Below are 23,764 nucleotides of genomic sequence, written 5' to 3'. Positions count from 1 at the left end.
CATAGTTATTCTACTGTTTAAGAAAGGAGTGAATGTTTGTTTAATGAAGCATGTGAGTTTTAAATAACAGAGGTGCGGTAAGTAAACAGCAAGGCAACAGGATGCGGGTTTTGCTGAGATAGTCGCAAAGTAAAAGATGTTATAGAACTTAAGAGCTTACAGTCTTTGAAGTACTTCATTACATAACACAGCACAATTCACTGCCTGCACTGTCTTACCGCATTCACATTACTCTTAATGTTTCAAAAACTGATTATAAAATAAAATGTTGTTCTATTTCAAATTATGTATAAATAAGATGTTGCTTTATGTTTTAAAATATGATACATTTAGGAGTAGAATGAATGGCATTGAAAAACTGATGCAAAGGAGTGTCCACTTACATGTGAAACCAGTCAAACCAGTAGGGTGTTTTCACTTTACTGAATAGGGTGAGATGTGTTTTGGTGACAGAATTCTACTTGGTAGCAAAATTTCTTTGAAGCTTTTGATATTCCCTCAAGGTGTTGTAAATGTTTTTCCTGTTTTGAGATGTGAGAAATAAAGATGAAGTAAACAGCAGGGTTAAGAGCAGAGGCCATCTCAGACCAAAACTGACATAAATAAGGAAGAAATATTGGCAGTGGAGCTAAAAAAAAGGTAGTAATGCAGGGACAAAATGTACTGCAGAATGTCATGCCTGCAAAATCTGGCACATAATAACAAAAGAGAAGTGGAATATGTAGAGACGTGCTTGATGAAGATGTGAGTAACAAAGAGAGGAAGGCCTCTGCGGGTTTTAAATCATCCTCGAACTGAGAACACTTCCATAGACTGCTTATTCTGTAATCATGCAAAAACACATTTTAGACAAAAGTTTACATACATTTTGATGCATCAGTTTTTGGGAGAGGGCTAGATAAACAAAAGAAAGGTTTTAGAAAATGTGTTTAAAAAACTGCTTTATCAGTAAAATACAAGCATTCGGTGTGCCAAAAATGCACATTTGTGGTAGAGAATATTGCTTGGCTGGCATCCAGACTATTGTTTATGTAATAATAAATTTAAAGTACTCACTTCAATTTGCAATCTGTGTCCTGGCTTTTTTTTCTAAATTATAGTGACAGGATAGTCTGTGATGTCTTTACAGTTACTATTAGTTGGAAATTGTACTTTTCTTTTATTTTGTTCCCTTTATAACTGACTTTTCCAGTGCATTGTTAATTGTTTTCAGGGAGCTGTCTGTGATGATACAGTCATAGGGACAATTCTACTTTGAATCTTAGGAGACAGCAGCAGGCCCTAACACTGGAGTGCCATAGTCATTCAGTCCTCTCAACTGTCCCTATTTGGGGGGAGAGAGCATTCCAATTTTTAGGCGTGATTTACCTCTTTACATGATGCTAGTTTTGGTGGTATACCCCTGTTTTCAAGTTTGAATCACACCTTCACACAATTTTTTCAATCTCTCTTATCACACGTGATTTTTGAAGCTGTTTAGTATATAGAAAACCACCCTACATGACCAACATGCTAGTGACAACAAAGAAAGTGAGTACATGTCTTGCATCTCCTATTTTCAAAAGCAAAAATAAATGATCTTGTGTGGTAAAATTTTGTACTGCGGTTCATTAAAGTCTCTTTGATAATGTACTTATATTTTCCATCATTTTTGTCACTCATTTTTTTAAATGTGGTTTTGAGTAGTATCCCCTATTCCTGCTGGAAACAGAAAGAGTCATGTGCTATTTAAAATTCAAATTTTATGCTAAGTAGATGTCCAGATTTTTAGCTGGATGGTTTTATTTTTCATGGGTCTTTGTTCTTATTTTCAATGTCTGCAATATAATAGGTTGATAGATTAGTACTAAGCTTACTGCCCTTGTGAGCCATTTTAAGCCTAGTCAATTATCCCTTGTGAAACTCAAACTCTGCACCTTGTGCTTGCAAGGCAAACACCTTAACCATTAGGCCACCCTCCCTGGAGGTATGAACCTGTCAGTCTGCATCCACTCTGGCACCTGCATTTTATTCTGACACCTATGTAGGTTTCCTCTCACCAGACATGATAGTTTTATTTATTTATTTATTTTTATTTTACCTATTTATTGACAAGGTAAGCCCAGTGGACATATTGTTCATTTTTAAGGATGACCCAAAAGCATTGTCTGATTAAGTGATTTGCTCAGTCACACAGCAGGCAAATGAAGGTGAAAAGAATCAAACCTTGCACCTTGGGCACAGGAAGCAGTTCATTAACAGCTCAGATCTTTAGCCCTCTGAGTAGCCAAGAATTTGGTAATTATATGTCAGCTTGTGCATCATATTCCAGAATGTAGCCAACCCTACCCCCACCCTCCAATTCTAGACAGTCCATGTTAAAGCACTGTACACCTTTTCAGCAGAACAAAAACATTTAGCCAACCAGGAATTCTGAAGAAAGCAATTAATAAAACATATACCTTATTAAAATAAAATCATGGCAAATTTGCCCAATTGTTTTAATTGTAGCACATCTCCTTGCACAAAATATATTTTGTAGAAATTGCATGTCATGACATACATGGTATATGCCTAGATATATTGTTTTCCTCATCACCCACTCAGAGGACGCATCTAAAATCCACTTGTATATGAGGTATTTTTGCTATGAAATTTTGTTCTACTAGAGAGTGTATTTGTCTCTGTTTTCAAAATGTGAAAATGCTTCCTATTATAGTACCTAGCTTGACATTGCAGGTTAGTTTAGCACCTCTGGAGCATGTCTTCATGTACTGTTTTGGCTGCTGTTAACCATAAGATGATATAATGTCTGCTGTCCAGGAACTGACCTTTTCAGTTGCAACTCCGAAATTCTTACTTCATGATATTCACCCTAATCTAGGTCACTTTGGAACATAAACTTTCAACAAACTTGTGGTCACACATTTTTAGTTTGGGTGTGTTTCCTCTCCTCAAAGATACAGTTAATCTAATTTGATTGTTTTGATGATTTAGTTGGCATATTTAGTTGGCATATGCATAATATATATATATATATATATATGGGCCCTGGTCTTATGATCAAAAGTACGTTTCATCAAAACGTACATGATCGAACTCACTTTCGCGAAAATGCACTTTCGCTGATAGGTGACTAAGCAAACAGTTGTTTGCATGTAGATTTTGTTGTACATCAACTGTGCTGTTGATTGTACAACTAAGGAAACTGTTGTTTAGATCGTGGTACAGCAGGGATAATGGAATATTCCCTTATCCCCACTGTAGTGCAATCTCAGAGTGAGAATATTAAAGTAGCGAGTAGTGTTTTATTTTTTTAGTTTTTTTGTCATGTAGTTTTTTTTTGTTTTTTTTTTTTGCAAAAGTGTGTTCGATCTTTTTGATGGATCAACATAGATCCATATATATATATATATGGTTCCCTATTAGAATCCTGAAACACTATAAGCCTGAAAGTCAAAATCCTGAAAACTAATGACTGAAAATGCAAAATCTCGAAAATGCAAAATCCTGAAAGTCAAAATCCTGAAAACACAAATAATGCTAATATGTCACTATAAAGACACTAATATCTACCAACTGACCCTGACCCTAACCCTAACCCTAAGGTCCGCACTATCGACACTCACCTAACCCTAACCCTAACTCACTTAAACCGCCCCAACCCCAATATTTGTCACTATTGCATACATGCCTAACCTGCCTAACCCTAACTCACTTATACCTAACCCTAACATAAAACCAACCGCACACTTACCTGGACCCAACACATGACCTAACACCACAGGGCTAACAATAGCAAAGCCACAATGACGTCAGTATGTCCATTTTGTGTTTTCAGGATTTTGACTTTCGGGATTTTGCATTTTCGAGATTTTGCATTTTCAGTCATTAGTTTTCAGGATTTTGACTTTCAGGCTTATAGTGTTTCAGGATTCTAATAGGGAACCATATATATATATATATATATGTGTGTGTGTGTGTGTGTATGTGTGCGCGTGTGTAGTTACAGTTACTAAGAGCGAGTTACTACTTCCATTGTAGTCAACATAAATTGAGTAGAATATTTATTTGTCTAAACGGTCAAAAGGAGTTCCAGTAAATCTGGCAAACTGCAAAATTAGAATGAATTTTGCAGACCTGATTTCTGTACTGTCACAGAAGGGCCCATAATGTTACTGTGAAATGCCATGCAACCAAAAAAAATTTTGGCAGATACATATATATATATATATATATATATATATATATATATATATATATATATATATATATATATATATATATATATATAACACAGAATGAGAACAAAAAGCATATTAGTTTTCACAGGGAACAAATCGTCATGCACCCCCATGCTAATTATATATACCAACTCCGGGATCACACTGTAGTGGTGAAAGGCCAAATTCCTACACATGTTTTACTGCAGTCACACACAGAGCAGTTGTCCGCCAGCAAAACAGAGAAAAAAGAATTTTCAACTTTTGAGCATTCGCTCTTAACTGTAACTATACATGTGTATATATATATATATATATATATATATATTATGCATATGACAACTAAATCATCAAAACAATGAAATTAGATTAAATGCATCTTTGAGGAGAGGAAGCAAACCCAAACTAAAAATGTATGACTAAAAATATTTCACTGTAATATTTATCATGCTGTTCACAGAAGAACTTTCAAAAAAATATTTCTGACTCTGAAATATACTTGCTTGTAGATGTCTCTGCTTTAGAAAAGTCTGGGTAAGGAAAACAACTAAGAGCTTATTGAATCTTAAGGTTGTGCTCATAACCACCTTACTTCATCTGTTCATAGGTATGTAGAACTGTTAGCAATTTGCTGTATCTGCTGGGAGTGAAAAGCACTGTGTGAACTGTAGTTTGCATGCACCAGGTCATGCTAAAGTTCTGGTGTCAGATTCTGTGACATCATACTCCTTTTTCTGTGTAATTTTAACATAAACTGGCCAGTCATGAGTCAGCTTTCAGTGTTTCTCACTATCTGAATCAATAACAAGAGGGTTATTGTGCTCTCATAGACTGCACACAAGCCAGCTCATGTTAAAGTAGACAGGATTATAGCAAATTCCACAAACAAGTGCTCCCTTAGTTTTTGTATGTTGAGTAATGGAATGCCCCCCCCCCCCCCATGTACACATGCCCATCAAAGCACCTAATTTTTAGACCTCACTAAGCTCTCTTCCTAAATCTCCTTTCTGAATAATACAGTTTGATGCATAATCCTGAATTTCCTGATGTTGATGTAATCTCGGCTTTCTACTATTTTATTCTCAGGTGTGTTTTGAACAGGCATCTTATAGTCAGAATAACCCAAGGTGAAGTTTCCTGCCATCAGTGCATCACTGACAAATACAAATATTCAGTGTTGCAACAAGACAGGGCATAGATGCACACATTAAACCCTATGTAAACAATCAAGACATTGTGAACTACAGTTGCCTCTGAAAACAATTAAGTAAAAAATTTAGCCAGAAGAAGCATATTTGGCTGAAAAACAAGTCTTCTGAATGAGGGATTCCAAATTGTACAGTCATAATTAGAAAGCTATCAGCATTGCTTCCGTATGTATTGGATCCATCTGATGTACTGAATCCTCTTGTCAGACCTTTAGGAATCATGTTATAGCACTTCCCAAGGGAATTATTGATGGTCTGCTGCAATTCCAGCTGGGAAAACAAAACAGTGTTAAGCCCTCCTCATTATGGCATTATCAGGGAGTTTCTGCTCATATTTATGGCCTCTAGCCAAGATTCAGACTTATGAAGATGGAGTACTTTTGGCATCCATCCGCTGTCTATTTAGCACAGCTACAGCTATTGATGCCTGTTCAGTCCTCACCATCTCCATTGTGACGGATGATGTCATACACTCCATGACATTATGGAATTCATGACAATATCCCTAATTGTGAACAGTGGCTAGCACTGCTAATTTACAGTTCTGCAGTCCCTAACCTCTGCTTATTGTATTTGCTGAGTTTACATGTTCTCCTTACATCTGTATAGGTTTTCATGAAGTAGTTGGGTTTCTTCCTACCTCCCCAAGTTATCCTTCTTAACCTGATTGGCTACTTAAACTTATTTCTATTACAACTCTTCAACATCTTACCTCCAGAATCATGGAGAAATCCAGAAATAATCAGGGACGCTCTTTAAAATATTAGTACTATTAACTTCAGAAGTTGACAGAACAAGAATGTGAATTAATGTGTATTTTTTAAGGAAAATAGTCTATAGTTCTAATTATTATTATTTGTTAAATGTAATCTACCATGTTTTCTCCCAAAATCCCCAGTTTTAGGAGGGGTTAGATGGAACAGAGAAAAATTTTGAGCCAAAGTCTGAGAGATTTGAGAGGAATGATTTCTGTCTGTAGCCTTTGTGTTTAGTGCAGCTTAGATCATGGCTCGGACAGTCCACATGAATCAGTTGAAGTTACTCATTTAGCAAGTGTTTGCATTAATTAAACTGCAGGTCCATCCTTACTACCCACTCATGGGCTGTGAACTGGCTATTACTGAAAGCCCCTAGAACTTTAGCTGTGGCTGTGACAGGTAAGAAAGTATTTAGATCTCCCCCCCCCCCCCTGCCCCATCCCATGGATACTGCTGTGGTTCTCATTTATATATAAATGATAACAAAGGATTCAAAATGGACCCATGTGCTATGAACCTTCTGCCACCTAGTCTAAGATGAAAAGAAGGGTACTAGTGAAGGAGGCTGGTATGATGATTGCCAGTTTTGAACCTACTCTTTTATAATCTTTTTAAAAAAGGCTATGAAAAATGCCTGTGAAGGAAAACAGATACATGTGAGTACACACACACACACACACACACACACACACACACACACACACATTCTTTTATATACATTTTTTGCAGCTGACTAAATGAGTCAACAATGAATGTGATTCACAAGGGCACTTGTTTTTGTGTGGATTTCTTCATTTGTAAAACAAAAAGGCATGGAAATGTTTCGGAAAAGTAATAATCAATTGAAGACTATGCAGCTATTACTGAAGTGGAATATGACTTGCTGTTATCATAGAAGATGATACAAAGATATGTAAGATGTCAGCACCAGTGAGGAGTTAGAGATGTGAGATGACTAGAAGATTCCTTGTTTGTATCAGAAACTTTGTATCCTGTTTAAACACCTTGCCCAGCCTTAACTAGAGGAATAAAGCAAGCACCACTGTCTGTGTTGTCTTTACAAGGATACATACAGGGTGAGGCATTTCAGAGGGTGCAAACAAAACAGGTACATCATCTCCAACAGCGAATGATTTAATATTTACACACCTGAAACAGGGAATGGACATGATAGCAATGCTGATGAATATAACAGAATTGAGGTCTGGTATAGGGCAGTATCTCCTAGAAAAAAAATGTGCATGAGAAGAAAGGACAGTATTTCAGCACAGAGGATCATAGACCATTAGAAATAAAATGTAGAACAAAATGTCTGATATTCACACATCACACAGCATGCATGCCAGCTGTCATTTGCAATTCATGTCCTTCCAAATGCATTTTGTAACATTTTTGCCAATTCCATATGAGGTACATGAAAGCACTTCTGAGATAAAAGGTAATTTCTGCTTATTCCACATTGTTCAAAAACTAAGACAAGCAGCAATAAATCAAAACAGCCACAAGGACTGCATCTTTAAATCCATTTACTATGCAATTATTGGAACACATGGTTTCTTCATTTCCAACAGACTAATGCTTAGGAAAGGGTATTTCTGAAAGTTTTCAAACATCAAATATCAGCTTCATTGTTCTTCATTGTTTTGACATAAATTCAGTTTTGTAATGGCTGTCGCTAAGAGCCCCAGACTATATTGTAAACATGCCACATGTCACTAGCATTTTTCCAAAAACAGGTTCGGTGACATCACTTTCATCAGTAACTAAATCCTAGTGGTGTTACCTGTTTTCATTTAGTAAGGCTATTGAAACTGAACCAAGACAAGTATTCCATTTCATTAGGGATGATTATTTCCTTGCATACTGCCTGCCTGCCATTAATGGTGCAATATTTGTCTGTTTAGCCAACAGTTCAGTAACAGTTAACTCTGTCTCATGCTAATATAGTTCTTGTTGTGAGTGGCTGTATTTTACATGTATTATTTTTGTGTGTCTGGGGTGTATTAAGGACAGATACCATTGCAATTAGATAAAACTTTGACCAGTATTTATTTATTTAAAATCAGCTCAAATTAGTTCATTTCCATATGTCCTCCTGAGGGAAGGAAAATAGAAAATACAATGCAAATGTGAATGTAATGTGAAAAGATGTGAAATATGATACAGAAACTAAGCAAACAGCTTTGTACAACACATGACTTGGCTTGGTATTCCACTAAATGAGGTATGCTATGTAATGTTATATTCCAAAGGAGAACTGAGGGCCAGATAAGGAACTGAGTAAGAAAAAAGGGGGAAATATGCTGAAAAAATCTTGCCAGTAGGTAACGTATGAGAAAAAAAGGCAAGGGGAAACAGAATAAAGGGTGTAAAATTATAGACTGTTCTGGGTAAGGGAAGACTTTTTTAATGTGTCATATGTAAATAACTAGAAAGGCAGTTGATATTTTGTTAACTTTTTATCGTATGCACACATGCAACAGGACTACTTGAAGAAAGAGAAAGAACCAAACAAAACTGTATGTTTGGGGATACTGTCTTAAACTAGTGGGGGGGGGGGCAGCAAATGAATATGGATGACCAGAACTTGAAATAACTAACTAGAAGGAAAAGAAGTCATAAAGTTAAGGAGGGTAGGGCTGTGAAGCGTTGACATCCTACTAAGCCACATTTACCCCTATTCAAGGGTGATAAGGGGAGTAGCACAGACCATGGACAGTACACTCAGTACTAATATAGTATGCACCGGCACACTGAGCAGGCCAATAAGGAAATGCAGCATAATATTTAAAGTTGTGCACAGCGTGTGTACAGTTAAATTTCACATCCTGAGTGGGTAGAGTGTCAAGTATACATTTACTTTCATATGCTTCGAGCAAAGACTTCTGAATAAACAGAGGTAGGCATGACCTTGAAGTAGGTGTGTTGGGAGAAGGGTTTAGCATAGGTTTGACAAGATCTTGGGAAACCAAGATGTGCATGGAATCAGCAGGTCTGTGATTAGTGGAACTTTAAAGATATGCAGGAGAGCTATGCAGCAGGGAAAGGGAAAACTTAACACACGTGCTGTAGGTAGAATTAAGGGTTTTGACAGATTAAAAAAAATAAATATGTAGTATGCTGGGGACAAATGCATAGGTTAGCATGGGGCGGGACAAAAAAATCCAACCAATGAGTAGATGTGAAGTAGTTATGATGAAGGGAAGTTTAACCAAATCATTTAATGTAAATTTATTCTAGAGGGAACAGAATTCCAGAGTTTACAAAACCTGAGGAAAAAAAATCGATTTACAGAGCATCACAAATGGAAATTTTCTTTGTAAATGTAGTAAAGTGTATAGAACTGAAGTAAGACATCTTGGGTAAGCGGAAGGCTCCACATAAGAAGGAGAAATGAGAGGCATTACAAATTAAGTTTTACACTGATAATAATCAGCATTCTTAGTGTCAAAAAATATTGACTGGGAACCCCCGTAGAAGCTTCATTCTCACAAACCTTTAAATAAAGTTGCCTGTTTGCTGGGGAGAATGGCATGTAGGATGGCTAAATCTCCAGCATAAAATAACTTCAAAAGTATGGCAAAAATATGAACATTTGACAAGATATCAGAAATGAAAGGAACATAGCAAAATAATATTGTAATTGGTTATAGAAAAGGAAACCCAAAATTATGTAGGTTAGACACACATTTCTATTTGTATGTTCTAGCCATTAGGTTATATCATAATAGCATTGCTAGTATGGCTGTAAATATCTTTTTTGAGACATTTTAGGATATATATAGAAGCTTCGTTCAAGACTTACCAAGGAATACAGGATAACTCTCATCTCGGTTATCTACTTTTTTTTATTTTGCTTTAAGTATGTAGACTAGCCTTCTTACAGAAGTTTTGAGCTCTCTTGGAGCATTTCCTCAGATACAGTTATGAGTAAAACATGGTATGTATATGAATACAGAAGTTTATGTGCAAATGTTAGCTGGATAAAGGATAACTATGAAGACTAATGCAGTCATATGTCCCACCACTGTGTTCTGCAGTGAATTATCAGACTCGAAAGCATTATTTTTATAGACTAATCTAGTTTTTGATTAGTTTCACCACTAAATTATCTGTTTGTTTATGAGACTTAAACTGTGTGTCTATTTATTATTAGACCAAGAAGTGTTGTTAAAGTTACGCAATATTTGAGCTATCCTGGGATGCGATGGCCTTTTGTGATGAGATGAAGGGTATGAAACATGTCTTTTGCTGGGATTTCACTGCTAAATTTGTTTTCCGCCAGTATTTAGGATTTTGCATTAGAAAAGCACTGCTTTGATCTTTAAGGAAAATAAGAAATGCCTGTAAGAACTTACTTATATGAAAGAATTGAACAGGTTTATATGGTTGCTAATTCTACATCTGTACAGTCCTTGCTTTCCTCTTTCTTTGCTGTTGTATACATTTTAGACCCACTATACATACACACACACACACACACACACACACACACACACACACACACACACACACACACACACACACACATATATGCACACACGCACACACACACACACACACACACACACACACACACACACACATGCACACAAGCGCGCACACACACACACACACACACACACACACACACACACACACACACACACACACACACACACTTTAATAGGATTACTATGATTGATGAAGTATTATCACTGTATGTCATGTTGTTATATGTTGGTCCCTTTCTTGCCCCAGCCTGTCAGTCTGCGCCAACACCACCTTTGCTAACACCCCCGAGGTCACTTCATAGAAGTGTAATAATGATGTGGTACATTGAAGCAGACCTTTCAACTGTCCATGTTTTGGAGGAACATTCACATTTTCAGAGTTGTTTAGATGTTCTTTTCTGTAAGGGAATGAAGGTATGATTCAAATGAAAAAAACAAGAGAAGAAATACAGCAAACATGTCTTTTCTGGAGAACATACAAGTTATCATTCAGAAACAGGCTTATTTGATAAATTCAGTAATGATAGGAAAACAGCATACTTAGCAAGTATATGTATGTTGCCAACAGAATTTGAAAAGGAATTTTTGGTGATATGTTTTTCATTTATATGGGGTTCTAGAATACACCCAGTAAAAAGATGAGTTTTGTATGTAAATAAAGAAGAAGGAGGTTTAGGGTTAATTAAGTCAGTGGTGTACGCTGCTTCATTAAATTTGTATAAAGTGTTAAAGTAGATACATGAAAAAGATAAGAGGTTAGTAGTAAGACCATGTAAATATAAGTATGATAACATTTAAGCTATGGTAAAAAAACAATAAAAGAGAAAAACAGCACATAAATGAACAAATAGAATATTACCAAGATAAAATGTTTTTGTGGAAAATAAAAATTGACGATATAGAAAAAGATAGAAAAAAACATGGTTTAAGGATGTAATGATAAAACATTACTTTGTAAAACCATGGGAAAATCTAACAGATGAAAAAATTAGCTATAAAAATAAGAAGCACATGGTGTAATCAGAAAGTAGAATCTCATGATTTTAGTTTGTTTGTGTCTTTCGGCTTTTCCTGGTTAGGGGTCGCCACAGCGGAACTCTGGTCCGCTAATGATTGGTAGTTGATTTTTACGTGCCGAGTTACCAGCCCTGATGCACAACCTTCAACGAAGGTACGCCCATTCACGCATGTCTCCATGCAGAAGACCCTCTAGCTGAGAGTCGAACCGGACAGCGTCTTACTGTGAGGTGACAAAGTAGACTTGAAATAGATAAATTGCCAATTAAAGGAAATATGCCATATACAAAGAAAAATGATAGAATATGGCCACATTTATGTTGATTCCTGGTAAAATCAACAATTTGGGATGTCAGCTATGTGTTTGCAGTTACTATAGTCTCATGTTATGTGTGTTCTTTGATTAAGCTATGGATCCCAGAGCTTGTCCATCGATAATGAATGATGTATTTTAGTTCAGAAGCAGTGTTAACAGGCAGTTTTCCCTTACCTTAATATAACCAAAGAAGACCACAAAATGCATATGTATAAAAAGCATTACTAACAGCTTGGATGTATTACTCTGGCATTGGTGCCCTGTGGAAAGTACTTGGAAAAATTTTCAGACTAGGTCAATTGCTTTTTTTTATTTTGGAAATGAACATCTTGACCTAAATTTGAAATAGGATTGTAAGTGGTGCATCGTGTAAACAAGGCTTTCACTGGGAAAAAACTTTATCTTGCTTTTCCTTTTCCTTATTAAATAAGGCTTATCCTTTGTGGACTGAACTACCCTCTGCTTTCACAAGTGCCCCATGATTCCCTTTTAGCCTAACTTATTCTAAAATCATGTGTTCAGAGCTTGCTAGCATAAGTTCAGAGGCTCCCATTTGATCCAGAACAAGATAAAGCAAATATTAAAGGATGACTGGTCCGGATGTGGTACGTCCCAGATCCATACGGGTATGCAAATGCAGGGTCAGTAAGTATGTATGAGCAGAAATTACACTTATTGCAAGGTGCCATATAGGGCCCTTGTGTAGTGGAAGGAACATGATGGGCTCTTGGATAGCAAAGCAGGCTTTTAAGATTCTTCTTGTTACTTCTTGTTATGGGCACGCGACGTGGGTCGAAGACCACCCTTGATGGGATATACTGATAGATAAGACATGCTGGAGAAAATATCTAAATATCTTTAACTGCACCTTATCTCTGGTAAAAATAAAAAAAATAAAGTGTCTGATGTGAAAATCATTCTTGGTATGATTGTAGCTATGATCAACTGTGAGTGAGAATGTGCCCTGGCCCCTTCTAGGGAGTAGGGCTGTTCTCCTTCTGTTTCTGTTCTGGATCCATCCACAGATGATGTCCTGTTGATTATTGTTGTACGGTTATACCCGTGTATTGAATTTGAGGTCCAGATTCCAAATTTTCCATCGAGTGACAGGAGTGTGTCACTACTCGACGCATGTTTGTATAACAAAACAAAAATTTATTTGTAGACAAACCATACTTGAGGTGGTGTAACAGTGTTCCTGTTGTTGCAGTACGACACACACCACACACACTGAGACAATTGGTAAACATAGACATCCAACATGGAAGAGGAATGTTGGTAGGTATCATGGTGGTGTTCAAAGAAATATGGAATGTTATAGTTGTGTTAATCTGTGTGAAAAAACACTCTAGTTGTTCGCCCCTCCCCCTCAAAAAAAAAAAGATCATCACAAAACGAGCTCCTTATACAAATCATTACAAATCATTCTGGAACAAGTGGTGGGTGTCCTCCCACTCAATGACCCAAGATTTGGCAAGCATATTGGCATAAGAAGCCATAGCACGCCCCATCCCGCTGTAAAAAGATCAAGAATATGTTGCAAATATGTTGGAATCAGGATAATCCCCAAATACAATCCAACGCATGCACGTCATGGTTCGTGAGGTACGTGGATCTCCTCCATAAGTCACCAATCTCTTGCCCATGACGGCAACCCGGGATTGGAATAATGAAATAAGGCATTTCAGTCCATGAAGAAGCGAAAGAGAAGATTGAAAAAGAAAAGTTGACATATTGATATAGATCAAGCAGAAACTGTTTGGTGTCTCCAAGGTCTCAAGTTGTAAAGCATCTCAGTTCGACCTAAGTTGTGCTTGGTGCGCCAAAAAGTGTTAGGAGTGCCAGGGCGGCCTGCTGCCTGCAAGGGAGCAAAGGAGGGGGGTCTCGGACTAGGAGGACCTTGGGGAGACCTATAATAAGGGGGATAAGAGGGGTCAAGGCCAAAAGGGGAAGAAGAGGAATTGAATATAACAGAGTCTCATGTGAATTCCAATATCATCATGTGATCATATCATGTATACAGTGGTATACACTTGGTAACATTAAATCCCTGCTCTATGCTCTACCATCTGGGCACATAAGGTATCTCCACCAAACTGCTGTATCAATCATGAGAACTCCACCACCTTTGTCAGCAGGTGAATTATAATACTGCTGTTATTGAATAGAATAATGAGCTTTGTGTTCCTGTGATAAATCTTTTTGTTGTTTGATCCTCTAAGCTGCTGTTAAATGTTGTATTGTCCATGTCTATATCTTCTAATCCTATAAATATGTTGAACCTTATACTGTATCTAAGGAAAAAATGTACTTGATGTATTAAAAATAAATGGTGTAGTCCTTAAGGTGTAAATTGTTTTATGATCCTTTAAACTAAAAAAAGAAAATCTTGAAAGTTTCCTGTTAAAAAAATTTATCATTATCTTAAAGTTTAAATATAATGTCCTAATATTCCCTTACTCTTTTTCACATGTTCTATCTTGTTTGTTTAAACCCATTTTGATTAATCTGGATAGAAACCTGTCCGGTGAACCCTTCCTTCCCTCCCGAATTTTACCGGAAAGAGTTTTCCTTTTCCTCTTGATATTTTTGCTTGTATCCTCCTTTTGTTGTTATCGGTGAATAATGATCTGTGGTTCAAAGGGTGTCTTTTGCCCTCTCCCTTTGAGACGCTGGTGGTTCAACGGTTCTGAACGTTGTTTCTGAAATTTCAACTCAAGTTCAAGGAGTCAGGAGTACTCGTGTCTGGTCTTGCTGGAAAGCCTGAACAATTCTTGTCAGAGTGGAAAGCCTTGTGTTCGTCACCTCGTCAACCCTACCTACACATATGGGTCTCTACAGAGACTATGAGCTGAACCATCTATGACAAGGAGTTAAAACATTTTCATTAACCGTGTCTACTAACATTGAGTGAGCACATAAACAAAAATTGCATTAAAAAATTATCATCTGCAATTAATGTCATTTATTTTATTTAATGTTATTTTCTAAGCTATGCGTTCTTAATGTTAATATCATCCTTTGCAATGTTTCCTTTCTGATTGACTTAATGCCGCCCAAGTGCCCAACCAGTTGTTAGTGAATGTTTCTCTCAGCTGAAGCTTAAGCTCTTTTCTGAATGAAAGAGTCAGACAAAGTTGAACTGCAAGTCACAAGGAAGAGTCAGAACCTCTGCTGCATCTCGATTTCAAAGAGCAGTTAAGAATACCTGTGACTAATTCACAACAGAAGAACCAACACAAGCTCCTCGAAAGAGAGCTTTCACCCGGCCAGCAGAGAAATTACCATAAAAACAGGAGGTTTACCGAACAGATTCATCCGGACAAAGGAAAAATGACAAGGACAGAACTAGGCTTTCCAAAACACTCATCGGGGGTGGAAATTGACAGTAAGAGCTATCAGATTAAATATAAGTAGTCACTAACTACAAGTCCTTTCCTTTCTTTTAGAGATTTCCTCACGACAAGATACAACAAGACAGCTAAGAGCTTAGGACTTCTTATTATTAGGATTTATCATTTTAGTATTCGTTTATTATAGTTTTATGAACATGATACATCAGGATTTTAAGTTGACCTATATATTTTTCATACCAAGGAATATTTAATCAGCTTCAGCCAACGGGAGCTTCGAGTGGAATTCGCATTTACAGGATGGACAAACCAAGATCATACAGCAACGAGTTGTGGTTTACAACCTCAACTTCGATATTTATTAAATATACTTTTCAAATAAATTATATTATTACAATTGGCAATGCTACACAGGTCAGACTATATTGACATTGATACAGATTGGTAATTTGATGTCAGTATAGTACTTATTCCAGCAGATGCATTTTTTTTCTCCTGACTACCCAATTTAAGTATCAGTAAATATTCACCTGATGACAATCATGAAAACTCCTCGTCAATCCCGGGAGAGGTACAACCGCAGATAGGGGTCTTCACTGACATCACCCAGTATACCAGCAATGATCTATGCCACCCATTATAGATACCAAATCATCCATTCAGAGACCATTAAATACACTCTGTGGATGGTATTCTGAACAGTCAACTTTTGTTTGTCGAACATCAGTTCCTTCTTGACCTTTGCGTAGATCTCCTATGACATGCAAACGTAATAATATTAGTTAGATCATTATCAACTATATGAGGAATGCTTTTGCAATGATGGAAGGATTGGGTGGAGTTTGGAATCTTCTCTATTTGTTCCTGGACTACGATTATGAGATGTTTGGTTTTCACACACAGATTAGGGATTCACGCGATGGGGCGATGATGAGGCGTTTCTGATTTTACCATAACCATAGATGATCTTCATATTCTGGATGTGATTCCAGACCTGATTGATGGGTGTTCACAGTTCTATTAGAGCGCTTTATGTATGATTTTTGTGAGCCTGAGGCACTTGAACAAATTGATATGTTTTTCACACGATGGACTTTGTGAGAAAAACAGCAGTATTGTCATGTTATGGGGTTTCGTGAAATGCGTGTTAATGTCTTTGTAGACAAATTATGACCAGACAACACACAGGTGTGGAACACATATTAACGTTACACATCGAAACACGTTACACCGCATTCCTAATTTCTCACTGATGTCATAACGGTACTTGTGTGAAAAAATTTAGTCATTCTACAGTGTATCACATTTACAGTCATTTCTGTTACAATTGGAATTAAGACCTCACCTCTTACAGGAATGTACTGCGGAGCGACTATCTCTTTGACACATCAACTTTTCTGATGTGTGTGACATAACCAACCAGGATCACAGATGCCTGGTGTACTGTGATTAACCCTCATGGATGACAACAGTGCGCATGACAGAATCCTACCTATCAGGACAATGATCATTGGATCAACAATATCCATCACGAGACCAGGAACACCCATAAGACCCAAAGACGAATTTACAGTTACATCCAGACATCAAAGATACTTATATATACTCTCTCTAGAATGACATACTAAGAGAATCAAGTACACTTTTTACACAGTTTGCATTAAAAGATATGCTTTGCTATCAAAGGGATGTAAGATATCCTTAAACATGCGGAGAATGGCCGATAGCACGAAGCCATAAAGGTAACCCTGCTCATTACCAAGAATGACGAAGACTCATACAATAGGAATCTTAATCTGGCAAAATACACCCGAGAACCAGTAGGCACCTTCACCCGGACACTTGTTTATGTATGTCCAAAGATTGAGTTTACATCCCATACTGACTTATATTTATGAATTTACCACTATTCTGGCAAGACTAACCGACATGAACTGGTGGATTGTATGGCATATACCATTAAAGGGGCATAAATCACACAATGCTTTACCCTGTACATTGATGAGAAGGCCTAGGGATCATGTTTAAGTTACTATGTATACAGATCTATAGGACATATGAGCTCACAACAAACAATTGTTAACACCAATAGTACCAACTCACCGGATCATATTTATTTTTATTGATTTTAGACACATAATCAACACATCACATTTTTTATTTCAGACATCCGCAGAACAATTTCATTGCATAGTATGAATTGTTTATTGTTTTATTTTGTATTTGATTGGTTTGTATAATTCATGTAGGCATTATTGAAATCTAGGAGGTTAGGAACAGGAAAGTATGGTTGAAATGATATAATCAAAATTGCAGGATTACTTGTATGAGGCACTTAGAATTGTTTTATTTGTTTTAGTTTTTGGACTACCAGATATATTTAAATATTTTTGTTGTTTGCTCTTGTTTGTGGATTTAAATATGTATAAGTACGCGTTTTATGTATCATGAGATTTTTATGCTTTTGCGAAATTTTACTGATATATTGTGATTTAACCTGTTTTTTTTGTCATTTGTTTATTACCGATAGTATTGATTTAATTTTTTCATGTCTATCTTGTATAGTTGTTTTTGGCTACTTATAAAATATTAAAGGATGACTGAATGAATGATTGTAACAAGTACTGAAGAATGAATGAATGAATGAATGAATGAATGAATGAATGAATGAATGTTTGCATGTATGATTTTAGCAATATATGCTTTGTTTTTAATCCCCTTTCCAGAAATTAGGCAGCTGATTCTAAATTGAACGGCAGCAAAACTTATATTTCTTATCTTGTTTCCTTAAAAACAGCAGATCTTTCTGAGTGAGTAATAGCATCCCAATAAGCAACCAAATTAAAATAATTCATTAACCAAAATATATTAATTTTAGTGGTAGAGTTTTTAATGCAAACAAGTTTTTAAATAATTTGCCACTGTGGCAAAGCACAGGTTTCTGTGTAGGTGTATATAGAGTTAATAGTTTTCTTGTTTTAACTTTCAAGACCTGCAATGATGAAACCAATGACAGGTTCAGGAAAATTAGCTCATTAAAGATGAAGTGAAAAGGTTGCTGTGGGAAGGAATACCAACATTTGAGTACATTGGCCCCTATTCCCGACTATAGCTGCCTGGGTTATTTAGTGACGGAACCAGATCTTGTGTAGTAGTCAAAAGATACAGAAACATGATAAAAGCTGAGACAGATTTAAATGACAAGTAATTTCACTATCTCTTGTACACAAAGTCATCTTCTGCTTTCCTTTGTACCAATAGAAAAAGTGACTTCATGAAAATGCTTTCAATAATCATGGTTTACCCCTAAGGTAACATATCATTTAACAAGGAAACATTTTACTTAAAAATAGAGAGAATATTCTGGAATAATCAGTGTATCCTGCTGGTCATATTGGGAAATATACGGTAGAAATATTTTAAAGAGGGAAGGCTAATGGACATGAACAAAGGGATGTTCATCGTGTTACCCTGCTGCAGTCATCGCACTTGGGTTATCCTGTCATCAGACGGTCCCGCAGTCGGCCGGAATTCCAAAGTCTTGGTCTGGCGTCGGTTGCTGTCGCTTCTTCCCTGACGTCAGTACGCCAGGGGTATATATAATGCATCCAACACCATTTTCTTCAGTCTTTCTTGCCGCGCGATACCCGAAGCAGAAGCAGTTCGCAAGTGCCGGTTGGCCGACTCCTGAGATTTTCGAAGTCGAATTTCAGATCCGAAGTCTTCAATAAAGCTAAGTACCCCATTGGGGAAACTTTTCTTGCCTCAGACCGATGTCAGAAAATGTTAACAATTGTATTTCTTGTGGGAAGCAAATACCTCATAAGGATTTTCACTCTTACTGCATACCTTGCCTAGGCCCAGACCACGACGTCACTGGTTGTCATTTTTGTGCTAGGTTTAATAAGCGTACTATAAAAAGATGCTTTGATTTTGCACAACACTACTTCGGTAGAAAATTTAACTACACAATGCCGACGGAGCAACCGACTACCGGCGTGCACAAAAAATGCAAGGATAAGGACAGGCAGCCTAGGCCCAAGCCAGACTCCGAGGCCTCGGCTGGACCGGTCTCCAGTTCACCGGTCTTCAGTGAGGCTCCGACACAGCCCCTGACTACCGCAGATCTGGAACCCGAGACCGCTTCGGAGCCTTTGGCGGAGAGCGCTAGGCAGACGCAGACATTTTGTTCAGCCCCTACCGTCGACTCTGCAGGAAGAGATGTCGGTGCTGCAGAAACACCTTCTGTTTCTGAAGGCGTCTTCAGGCCGACGACGCTCACCATAAAAACGTATCCTAGGCTTAAGACTCCTATTAAACCTAAAAAGACTGCACTTCAGTCTCCAGTTCAAGGCCCCATGCCTAAGAAACAGATGCTTAAAATGGCTGAAGATTTGATCTCTTTAATCAGGGGTTCCCAACCCCAACCCAACAAAAGGCCTAGACAAGAGGAAGATTATGCCTCCTCTGATCAAGTGTCTATTTCCTCAGGCTCCTCTGAGGACCAAGATTACTCCTTCTCCCCTTATGAAGATTCTGATGCTGAGGATTCTATTCCCTCGGCTTCTCCTCCTGAAGACTACTCCTTTGGGGAAACTTTACACACTATGAGGGAATATTTCCACTGGGAAGGTCAGGACTGCTCTGACTCAAAGAAAAGGCTCAGAGAGTTTCTTTTACTCCCGCAGCACAGACCACTTGCTATCCCCCCAGTTTTAGACATTGTGGATAATGTTTACTTAGAATCTAGTTTGAACCCAGATTCTCTGCCTCCTGCTCCAGCCAAACCAGACAGATAATATAGAGTGCCTGATTCCCACAAATTTCTTTATAAAAGTCCTGTTGCTGATCCAGAGACTATCTCCCAGGGTCCCAAAGGGGCTAAGGCTTCTATGGCAAAAAATCCTGTACCCTCTGAAAGGAACTCCAGAGCATTAGACAGGTCTGGGAAAAAGGTTTACACCTCAGCCACTCTAGCTATGAGAGCACTAAATTGCCAATTTCACATGCTAAAATATCAGCAATTTCTTATGTCTCAGCTAAAACAAAAAATGAGCACACTCCCTCAACAGTCTGAATTGAAAGAAATGCAGGATCTGTTGCATGCAGCTGAACAAGTGGGCAAACATACTTTACAATGTGGTTTTGATTCTTTGGAGGCTTCCTGCAGAGCAGCTGTCTCTGGGTCTGTTATACATAGACATGCTTGGTTAAAGGAACAAACTCTGCCTGATCATGTTAAAGCAAAGCTTCTAGATGCTCCCTTACAGCAGGATGTTCTATTTGGAGTTAAGGCAGAAGAAGTCTTAAAGAAAATGGAGGATAAGGCAAAAATCTATGCAGACAGTGAAAGATTTTCTACAGGTACAGCCCCCTTGCTTCAGCAGAAATTGGCCAACTAAAAATTGGTTCTTTCCAGCTACTGACAGACCACAGAGGGGTAAATACAGATGTCCAAGAGGCAGAGGACAACCACAAGCCCAATACAAACCTCGACAATGGGGCACTGCAACACAGAAGGGAGGTGAAGACAGGCCCCAATCTACCAGAAGGCAAGCTCAATGACTTGCACCTCATCTGGCCAAGCAACACTCTCTTGGCAGCTCCCTTGGGAGGAAAACTCGCACTTTTTTCAGACAACTGGCACATTGTCACAAAGGACAAATGAGTCCTAGACATAATTTCACGAGGATACAGATTCCATTTCCACACCTTGCCAATGAAAAGAGGAATGCCAAACCTGCCACAAAATCAATGGGCAGAGGCACAAAAATAAATTACAGCTCTCATGGACATGAGAGCCATTCAACTGGTACCTACTCGAGAGCAAGGCCAAGGATTTTATTCAAGACTCTTTCTAGTCCCCAGAAAGGACAATGCCTGGAGACCAATTCTGGACCTTTCAATTCTAAACACCTTCTTACAAGTACCCAAATTCAAGATGCTAACACTACAGCAGCTTCTTCCCATGTTGGGCAAGAAAGCATGGCTAGTAACGTTGGACCTCAAGGAGGCATACCTGCATGTCCCTATCAGACAAAGTTGCAGAAGATACCTCCATTTCATTGCAGGTTCAACCCATTACCAATTCTCTGCACTGCCCTTTGGCTTATCTACTGCGCCCAGGATCTTCACAAAATGCCTGGCACCAGTAATTGCATACTGCAGACAAAGAGAAATTCAAATATACCCATACCTGGATGACTGCCTCATCCAAGCAGAAAGCAAGGACATCCACTTACAACATCTGGCTTTTGTAAAACATCTTCTAAGTTGCCTGGTGTACACAGTAAACGAAAAGAAATCAAAACTAGTACCCTCACAAAATATGACATTCCTGGATGCCAGCTTGAATACAACGGCCCAGAAGGCTTATCTGATGCCAGACAAACAACTACAACTGACTCAATATTTCAAAACAATGGCAACAAAGACCCTACTCCCTGCAAGAAAAATTCTGCAGGCCTTGGGCATCATGGCATCTTGCATACTACTAATACCATTTGCAAAGCTGCATATGAGGAAATTACAGTGGTAAAAAACACAGCCACAGCTTGGACACAATGATATCTCTCATTCCTTGCCTACAACAGGAGTTTCTATGGTGGTCACAGGCATGTCACCTCAACAAGGATCAGCCTTTCACCTTGCCCCAAGCCAGGCAAACTATGACAACAGATGCATCGGACTACGCCTGGGGGGCACACATGGCATGTTCAAGGCATATGGACTGCAGATCAAAGAAATCTGCACATCAATCAAAAAGAGATGCTAGCAGTACAGAATGCTCTGACAGCCTTCAAGAACCTATTACATCCAGGACAACTTACAATAAGGACGGACAACACCACAGTAATGTGGTACATAAACAAACAAGGGGGTACACACTCCTACCCTCTATGCAGGCAAGCAATGACCTTGTGGAACACAGCACTGGCTTACCAAGTTTAGTTACAAGCTCAATTCCTGCCAGGAAAAAAGAACACATTGGCAGACGACCTCAGCAGAAACAGCATGGATCCCCACGAGTGGAAACTGGATCCACAAGTATTTGCAATGATAACTCAAAAATGGGGCCTTCCAGACACAGACCTGTTTGCCAGCCCCCAAAACTATCAGCTAACAAAATTTTGTACAAGGACACTTCACCATCAAGCTTGGAAATTGGACGCACTCTCATTCAGTTGGAAAAACCTGACAGTATATGCCTTCCCTCCATTGCCTCTCCTCACAAAGGTGCTTCTGAAAATCAGAAAGGAGAGACCACGACTGATACTCATAGCCCCAGACTGGCCACGCCAGCACTGGTACTCACTATTAAGGAATATGGCCCAGGGCCCACCTTGGATTTTGCCACAAATTGCTCATTTGCTCACACAGCAAAACAATCAGATTCTACACAGCCAGCTCAAAACCTTAAATCTGGCTGCATGGCAAATCAACTAAGCATCCAGGCAGCTCCTCTTTTCCAAGCAGTTATGGGTGTTCTTCTGGAAACTAGGAGACCCAGCACCAGGAAGGCCTACTCGGACAAATGGAAAAGATTTTGCGCCTGGAACCAAGCTAAAGGGCAAAACACACTTCAGCCTCACATGCCTCAGATTCTACAGTATTTAACTGAGATGTTGCACAAATGACTTTCTTTTTCTTCCATTAAAATCCATGCATCAGCTATTTCAGCCCACTACAACACGGATCCACCCTTATTTTCACATCCGCTTCTAAGGCAGTTTCTCAGAGGGGCAAAAAACATTAGACCCCCCAGGAGAGCACCTACACCAACATGGGACCTCAATTTTGTTCTGGAAAAACTTACACTACCTCCCTTTGAACCAGCTTTCCCTGCAGATCTACAGTTTCTATCATGGAAGACTGCCCTGCTGCTAGCAATAACTTCAGCTAGAAGAGTCTCAGAGCTGCAGGCACTAATGGCAGTGGAACCTTTCCTCATTTTCCATCAAGACAGAGTTTCTCTACGAACTAATCCTTCCTTCATACCTAAGGTGGTTTCCAGTGTGGCTTTAAATCAAACCATCCACTTACCCACCTTCTTCCCAAATCCTCAGAACAAAGGAGAAAGACTCCTGCATTCCTTGGCCATTCACAGACAACTTCGTTACTACTTGGATAAAACTAAGGTTTTCAGACAATCTGACCAGCTCTTTGTATCCTATGCTACAGCTTCACAAGGGAAGGCTATATCAAAACAAACCATTTCCAAATGGATAGGACATTGCATTTGTTTTTGCTATACCCATCATGGAAAACCAGTTCCTGGCCCCACTCTACCAGGGCAACAGCTACATCTACAGCCTTCCTCAGGGGGGTTCCTACCAAGGATATTTTGGAAGCTGCAACTTGGAGTTCAGTACACACCTTTACCAAACACTACCACTTACCACTTTACTCTAAGACTA

The 23,764-nt window shown here is 38.4% G+C and overlaps 1 protein-coding gene across 1 annotated transcript in view; it reads left to right on the top strand.

The window, feature by feature from the left end:
* Positions 1-23,764, top strand: part of NEURL1B (neuralized E3 ubiquitin protein ligase 1B) — a 305,897-nt gene that overhangs the window by 197,002 nt on the left and 85,131 nt on the right. The window lies entirely within an intron of this gene.

Source organism: Protopterus annectens, chromosome 4.part0, assembly GCF_019279795.1.
Source record: "Protopterus annectens isolate FY-2018-M chromosome 4.part0, PAN1.0, whole genome shotgun sequence".
NCBI classification, from domain to species: Eukaryota; Metazoa; Chordata; order Ceratodontiformes; family Protopteridae; genus Protopterus; species Protopterus annectens.
The sequence above is the reverse complement of the archived record's forward strand: the minus strand, read 5'-3'. Positions and strand labels throughout refer to the sequence as shown.